Genomic DNA, 7,979 nt, shown 5'->3' with positions numbered 1-7,979 from the left:
TTTGGGCTGGGGGCTGGGGAGACCCTCTTTTCAAAATCTTTAAACTCCAGCAAGGGTTTGGGGGGGGGGGTGTCATGTGAAATGGGGGGGGGGGCGATTATGGCGTTCCAGTTTCTGACCATCTGCTTTGCAGTATTGCCAGGCCAAAGGCTGCCTTGGCAAGGGTGGGGTGGGGGGGTGTGTCTGACTGTTGCCCCTGATCCCTAATGCCATCTTCCCCCCCCCCCTTGGCAAAAGCAAACAACCTCTGCCTGGCTGTGCTGTGTGAGTCCTTCAAAATCTAATGTGGAGAAAATACGTCTAATCAGAATCTGCTTTGCAATTAGTATCTCTCAACCTCCATCACTTTCTGGGAGTTGAAGTCTGTAGGGTTTAACGTTCCCGTGATTGAAAAGATCTGCTTTAGAGAACAATTTTTTTTGGGGGGGGGGTTGATATGAAGCATTGTACAGGTAGTCCTCAACTTACAACAGGTCACTTAGTGACTTCAAACGTACAACGGCACTGGGAAAAATGACTTTATGACCCTTTTTCACACTATTTGCTGCATCCTTGGGATCAAAATCCAGACACTTGGCAAACGTCTCGTATTTATGACTGTTGCAGTTGTGTAGGTCCCCTTTTGTGACCTTCTGATGAGCAAAAGTCAATGAGGGGGGGAGCCGGATTCACTTAACGACTGTGTGACTCGCTTAACGATCGCAGTGATTCCGGTGGCAAGGAAGACGATAAAGGGGGGAGCAAAACTCACAGCCACTGTCTTGCTTAGCCACAGAAATTTTGGGCTCCGTCGTGGTCGTAAGTGGAGGACCACCTGTATTGATAGCAAAGGTGCTTGTGGTTTTGCTCTGCTCTGCATGCTTAAACATTGCTGAAGTCATAACTCATCCTGAAGAACAGACCCTTCCTCATCAATGGAGGATACCCCAGAACTGGTCGGGGGGGGGCAGGGAGTCTCTTTAAGTCCAGACTCCCACCCCCCAAATGATAGGAGACTGGCTTTCTCCCGGGGGGGGGGACCAGAGGTAGTTAATCCGTGGCTCAAATTGGGGTGGTTTGAGGTCAGCCTACTGTCCCCCTACCTCTGTTAGGGACAGAGGGAGATAATAAATAACAATAATGGAGTTGGAAAGGACTTTGGAGGTCATCTAGTCCAACCCCCTGCTCAGGTTGGAAATCCTATATCTTTTCAGACAAGTGGCTGTCCAGTCTCTTCTTAAAAAGTTCCATTGATGCAGGGAGGGAGGGAGGGAGGGAAGGAAGGAAGGAAGGAAGGAAGGAAGGAAGGAAGAAAGGAAGGAAAAAAGAAAGAAGAAAAATAGCAGAGTAACAGACTTGGAAGGGAACTTGGAGGTCATCTAGTCCAACCCCCTGCTCAGACAGGAAACCCTATACCATTTCAGACAAAGGGCTGTCTAGTCTCTTCTTAAAAACTTCCAGTGATGAGGGAGGGAGGGAAGGAGGGAAGGAAGGAAGAAAAGAAAGAAAAGAAAGAAAGAAAGAAAGAAAGAAAGAAAGAAAGAAAGAAAGAAAGAAAGAAAGAAAGAAAGAAAGAAAGAAAGAAAGAAAGATAGCAGAATAACAGACTTGGAAGGGACCTTGGAGGTCATCTAGTCCAACCCCCTGCTCAGGGAGGAAACCCTGTACCATTTCAGACAAATGGCTGTCCAGTCTCTTCTTAAAAACCTCCAGTGGTGAGGGAGTGAGGGAGGAAGGAAGGAAGGAAGGAAGGAAGGAAGGAAGGAAGGAAGGAAGGAAGGAAGGAAGGAAGGATAGCAGAATAACAGACTGGGAAGGGGCCTTGGAGGTCATCTAATCCAACCCCCTGCTCAGGCAGGAGAACCTAGGCCTAGCCCTAGACCATTTCAGGCAAACGGTTGTCCGGTCTCTTGTTAAAAACTCCCACATTTCAGAGCCGTCCCCTGGGGGGGGGGGCAGCCATTTTCAGCCAGAGGGACCCCGAAGGGCAGCCAGCCAACTGGGGAAGGAGGCAAGGCTGGAGGCGGGGGCGGGGGGGGCACACTCTCTTTAGCGCAGTGTTTCTCAACCTTGACCATTTTAAGGCATGTGGACTTCAACTCCCAGAATTCCACAGCCAGCATTGCTGGCTGTGAATTCTGGGAGTTGAAGTCCACATGCCTTAAAATGGTCAAGGTTGAGAAACACTGCGTTTAGCGGAAGCAAGGCTGGCCTCTCTCCAACTGGCATTCATTAAAATCTTTTTTTTCTTTCCCCCACGTCTGTTTGGAAAAGAGATTGGCGTCAAGGTCATTTTCTGCCTTGCCCACGGCGGGCGTAGGAGCCGCCCAGCCACGGACGCTGCGCTGATGGCACCCAAAGCGCACCTGGGTTGCGCTCCCACCGCTTCCCCCTTGCCCAGCTTCCCGCTTCTGATCCTGAAGCTGTGCCTCCAGTATCTGAGGGGCTGCCCCAAAGCAGAGGAGGGGGTCAGGTTATTCCCTAAAGCACCAGAGGGCAGGACAAGAAGCATCTGGTCCCATCTCTGAGGAAAGCAGCGTTATAAGAACGGAATAATGGAAGGGACCTCGGAGGTCATCTAGTCCAACCCCCTGCTCAAGCAAGAAATCCTATACCCTGTCAGACATGTAATGGGGAGGGGGGTGTCGATGAGTTCCTTCTGAATGTGTCCTGCTCGCTGGAGGGTGAGATGACCATGGCGGGACAGCAACAATAACAATAATAACAATAACAACGACAACAAAGTTTTTCAAAAGAGACTGGACAGCCATTTGTCCGAAATGGTCTAGGGTTTCCTTCCTGAGCAGGGGTTTGGACTAGATGACCTCCAAGGTCCCTTCCAACATTATTATTATTATTATTATTAACAACCTGCCTCCAGAAGCGGTGAATGCTCCAACACTGGAAGTGTTTAAGAAGAGACTGGACAGCCATTTGTCCGAAATGGTATAGGGTTACCTGCCTGAGCAGGGGGTTGGACTAGATGACCTCCAAGGTCCCTTCCAACTTTATTATTATTATTAACAACAATAAAAATAATAATAATAATAAAAGTTGGAAGGGACCTTGGAAGTCATCTAGTCCAACCCCCTGCTCAAGCAGGAAACCCTATACAGAGATGTAATGGGGAGGCGGGGGTGTCGATGAGTTCCCCCGTTACAGGGGGTCACCCTCCGAGACTTGGGGTGCAAGCAGATCGCTCAAACTGGAGCAGGAACGTTCCCGGCTGATCTCCCCTCTGGCCTGGCAGCAGATCAAACGGAGCCCGGCTGAATCTCCACTCCTAATTATCTTCCCAGGAGAAATTGAAATTACAAAGCCAGTCAGGGCTGGGATCCAAATGAAGGCACCCCAGGGCAAGGAGGGGAGGGTGGGGGTCCAGCTCCTACTCAGACCGAGGTCAGCAAAGGGAAGTCCACCCACATCCCTCCCTCTTCCTTTGAGGAAGGTTTTTTTTTTCCTTTCCCCATAAGAGCTCTTTTATTTTTGTTCCTTGAAAACGTTTCGCTTCTCATCCCAAAAGCTTCTTCGGTTCTGACGGGACTGAAATTAGAACTGAAGAAGCTTCTTGGATGGGAAGAGAAATATTTTCAAGGAACAAAAAAATAAAAAATAAAAAAAAGCAACCAGGAAAATCCTGTTGCCTTTAGGAAAAAAAAAAAAAAAGCACCTGTAGGACAACGGTGACCTAAAGCAGGGGTCTCCAACCTTGGGCACTTTATGACTAGAAAGAAGCAGGGGTATCGCTATAAGAGGTCCCCAAATCCAACAATGGGCTTGTCCCACCGCTCTCCTGCTGCTTGCTGTGGAAGGACAAGGCAGCTCGTCACTAAGGGAGGCTGAGGGTTGGCCTGACTGTCCCGGGACCCTGGCTAAGCCACAGAGACCTCCTGCGTGGCCACCGCCTGGACTCAGACAAGGAGCCTGAAGGCATCTGCCAGGGATGGCCGTTCTCGGTGCCTGTCCTGTGGAAGAAGGACTAGGGGGGACATGATAGCAGTGTTCCAGTATCTCAGGGGCTGCCCCAAAGAAGAGGGAGTCAAGCTATTCTCCAAAGCAGCTGAAGGGCAGACAAGAAGCAGCGGATGGAAACTCATCAAGGAGAGAAGCAACCTAGAACTAAGGAGAAACTTCCTGACAGTTAGAACAATTAACCAGTGGAACTACCTGCCTCCAGAAGCGGTGAAGGCTCCAACACTGGAAGTCTTTAAGAAGAGACTGGACAGCGCTTTGTCCGAAATGGTATGGGGTCTCCTGTCTGAGAAGGGGGTTGGACTAGATGACCTCCAAGGTCCCTTCCAACTTTATTAACAACCTGCCTCCAGAAGCGGTGAGTGTTCCAACACTGGAAGTGTTTAAGAAGAGACTGGACAGCCATTTGTCTGAAATGGTACAGGGTTTCCTACCTGAGCAGGGGGTTGGACTAGATGACCTCCAAGATCCCTTCCAACATAATTATTATTATTATCATCATCATTATTATTATTATTATTATTCAGTGGAACAGAAGTTGTGGGTGCCTGAACAGGGGGTTGGACTAGATGACCTCCAAGGTCCCTTCCAACTTTATTATTATTATTATTAAGACCAAGTCCACTGATCCAGCCTTTTCAGATCAGTTGAATAGAACGGAGCTGGAAGGGACCCTGGAGGTCTTCTAGTCCAGCTCCCTGCTCAAGCAGGAAACACTATACCGTTTCGGACAAGTGACCTTCTAGTAGTGTCTCAAAAACTGTTTGACTTGGATGACCCCCTGGCCAAGCCCTGACCTTGCGCCCGGCCATCCTTCCCCAAACGGATGCAATCAAAAGCATTACAAGGGCTACTTTCCTGCTCCAGGCTGACCGGCCAGATGCCTTTCGGCCCCCCACAGCTCAGGTCCTCTCCTCCCCAAAAGCTTCTTTGGAAAACCTTCTTCCCACAGAAGGATCCGGCCTGGGATGGAGGCGGCTTTGGCCGACAGCCCCATTTCCTTCCCCCCCACCCGTTGTAAGTCAAGGACTACCTGGGGGCTTGTCCTGCCTCTCCTCCACCCCAGAGGACCCGCCACGGGTCTCAAGACCCCCACTCTTGTCCAGCTCCATTTCCCCCCCCCCCTATCTTTCAATCAGAACTGCCTTTCCTGGAACTTAAACCCGCAATTCCACATCCTGCCGCAAAGCAGGACCCCCGTTTCTTAGGCCCCGTCTCCCCATCCCACATCCTTCCTTGAGGTGTGCAGCTGCTTTAATCCACTTTAATCGCTTTTCACCATCTTGCCTTTCTGTTACCCACCGTCCTCTTTCTCTGAACCGGTTCCAAACTGGGAAGGGTGGGTGGGTGGGAAACGTGCTCTATTAAGGAAGTTACAGGCTAGGGGGGAGAAAACAAATTCAAAGGAAGGAGGGATTTATTTGCCCGAAGGCAAAGTTATAAATTTGAATCTGGACAAACTCCTGCTGGAGCCTAGGCCGATGACTGGAGGTTTACAAGAGGTTTACAAGCTGGATTCTTTAGCAGCTGCTCAGGGATACTTTTGGACGTTTTGCAGTTTTCCCAGATTTCCTTTCTTCCTCCCTTCCAGTCTGTCCTCCTCCTCCTCCAGTTTTCTGGCACTCCCCCAGTTTTCCAGGATTTTTAAGCAAGGACAGCGGAGGGTTCAGCCAAACTATTAGCTTCCTCCCTCGCGTATCCTAGGAGCAAGTCCTCGGGAGGTTACTGCAGTTCGTTCCACATCCCTCTACGGGAAAGTTATAGATTTGAATCTTTCATCCATTATCCCGGGGGTCCTCAAGCTTAGCCACTTTTAAGACTGGTGGACTTCAAGTCCCAGAATGCTTGGCTACTTTTAAGACTGGTGGACTTCAAGTCCCAGAATTCCTCAGCCAGCTTTGCTGGCTGAGGAATTCTGGGAGTTGAAGTCCACCAGTTTTAAAGTGGCCAGGTTTGGGGACCCCTGCTTTATCCAGTCCTTCAAAGTTCCTGATGGAGCCTTTGTGGCTGTTCTTGAACACGGAACCAAGAATGGGAATTCAATGCAGGTAGTCCTCGGATTACAACCGTTCCATTTAGTGACTTTAGCTCAAACACGTGACTTGTGACCGGTTTTCATGCTTACAACTGGACAGCTAAGTCTTTGAGATACAAACATTGCTTTAGCGGCTGTTTGAAGTTACAACAGCACTGAGGAATGTGACTTGTGACCAGTCCTCGCACTTATGACCCTGGCAACATCCCCAGTCATATGATGAAGATTTGCATCCCGGGTAACCAGATAGTCCTCGACTTACAGCAATTCATTCAGTGACCGCTCAACGTAACCGTGGCAGTGAAAAAAGGGACTTAATACCGTTTTTCAGACTTACGACCGTTGCAGCATTCCCCAGGGTCACGTGATCAGAATCCGGGATGCTTGGCAACTGGCTCCTATTTTATGACGGTTGCAGTGATCCCCTTTTGTGACCTTCGGACAAGCAAAGTCAACGCAGGAAGCTGGAATTAGTTTAACATCTCTTGATTCATTTAACAACTGCAGTGCTTCAGTTAACAACCACAGCAAAGAAGGACATAAAATCAGACTTCGCTTACTTAACCACGGCTTTGCTTAGCGACGGAAATTCAGGCCCCCAACAGTGATCATAATTTGAGGACTATTCGTGAGAGATGGGGCTTTTTGCAAACCATGCTCTAACCCAGGGGTCTTCCAACTTGGCCCATTGATGACTTGTGGACTTCAACTCCCAGAATTCCTCAGCCAGGCACACTGGCTGAGGAATTCTGGGAGTTGAAGTCCACAAATCAAAGCGCCAAGTTGGAAGACCGCTGACTTAAAGCATCCTGGCTGGGGAATTCTGGGAGTTGAAGTCCACAAGTCATCAAAGGGCCAAGTTGGAAGACCCCTGGCTTTGACCAAAAGACCCCCCCCCACTCCTCAAAGTATTCCACACTCAGCCATTAAAAATGTATTCATTTATTTAGAAAATCTTCATAGCTGTCTGCTCGCTCACAGCGGCTTACAATAAAACACAGTGTAGAAAATATATATATATAAAAAAATAAAAAACAACAGCCTCCCCACCCCCCACCCTGGCGAGAACCCAGAGCCAAGTGAGCTGTGGGAGGGGGCCCATCCCAGACTGGGTTCCGCAGCCCCCCTGACCAAACCGGGTCTTCGGGGGGGGGGCTTGCGAAAGAGTGTCAAAGGGACGGTTTGATTTGTGAGTTTGTGAATGAAGAATGGCCGTAGCTGGAGCGACAACAACCACCACAATTGGAGGTTAAAAATCCAGCATCCGGAGGGTGTTGGGAAACCTGGCATTCAGATGTGCTGAAGCCGCCCCTTCCCCGCCCTTCCCCCAGATTGAACTTTGCAGGGGTCTCACGGCAGAGACAGCCCCCCCTCCCCAGACTAGAGGGGGTCTTGTTGGTGGGTGGGGGAGAGTCAGCAGGCTCAGCATTGGAGGGTCTGTTTAGCTTGGGAGGTGCCACTGGACTGGACCCATGCTGAACGAGACGGTATAGGTTCTCCTGCCCGAGCAGGGGGTTGGACTAGAAGACCTCCAAGGTCCCTTCCAGCTCTATTCTATTCTATTCTATTCTATTCTATTCTATTCTATTCTATTCTATTCTATTCTATTCTATTCTTCCATTCCTTATTCTATTCTATTCTATTCTATTCTATTCTATTCTATTCTATTCTATTCTATTCTATTCTATTCTTCCATTCCTTATTCTATTCTATTCTATTCAATATTCTATTCTATTCAATATTCTATATTCTATTCTATTCTACTCTACTCTGTTCTATTCTATTCCTATTCTATTATTTTCTATTCTATTCTATTCTATTCTATTCTATTCTATTCTATTCTATTCTATTCTATTCTTCCATTCCTTATTCTATTCTATTCTATATTCTTATTCTATTCACTATTCTATTCTATTCAATATTCTATTCTATTCAATATTCTATATTCTATTCTATTCTACTCTACTCTGTTCTATTCTATTCCTATTCTATT

This window comes from Crotalus tigris, unplaced genomic scaffold (assembly GCF_016545835.1).
Source record: "Crotalus tigris isolate CLP2741 ecotype Arizona unplaced genomic scaffold, ASM1654583v1 scf7180000020104.566533, whole genome shotgun sequence".
Taxonomy (NCBI): Eukaryota; Metazoa; Chordata; class Lepidosauria; order Squamata; family Viperidae; genus Crotalus; species Crotalus tigris.
This window is presented reverse-complemented; position numbering follows the sequence as displayed.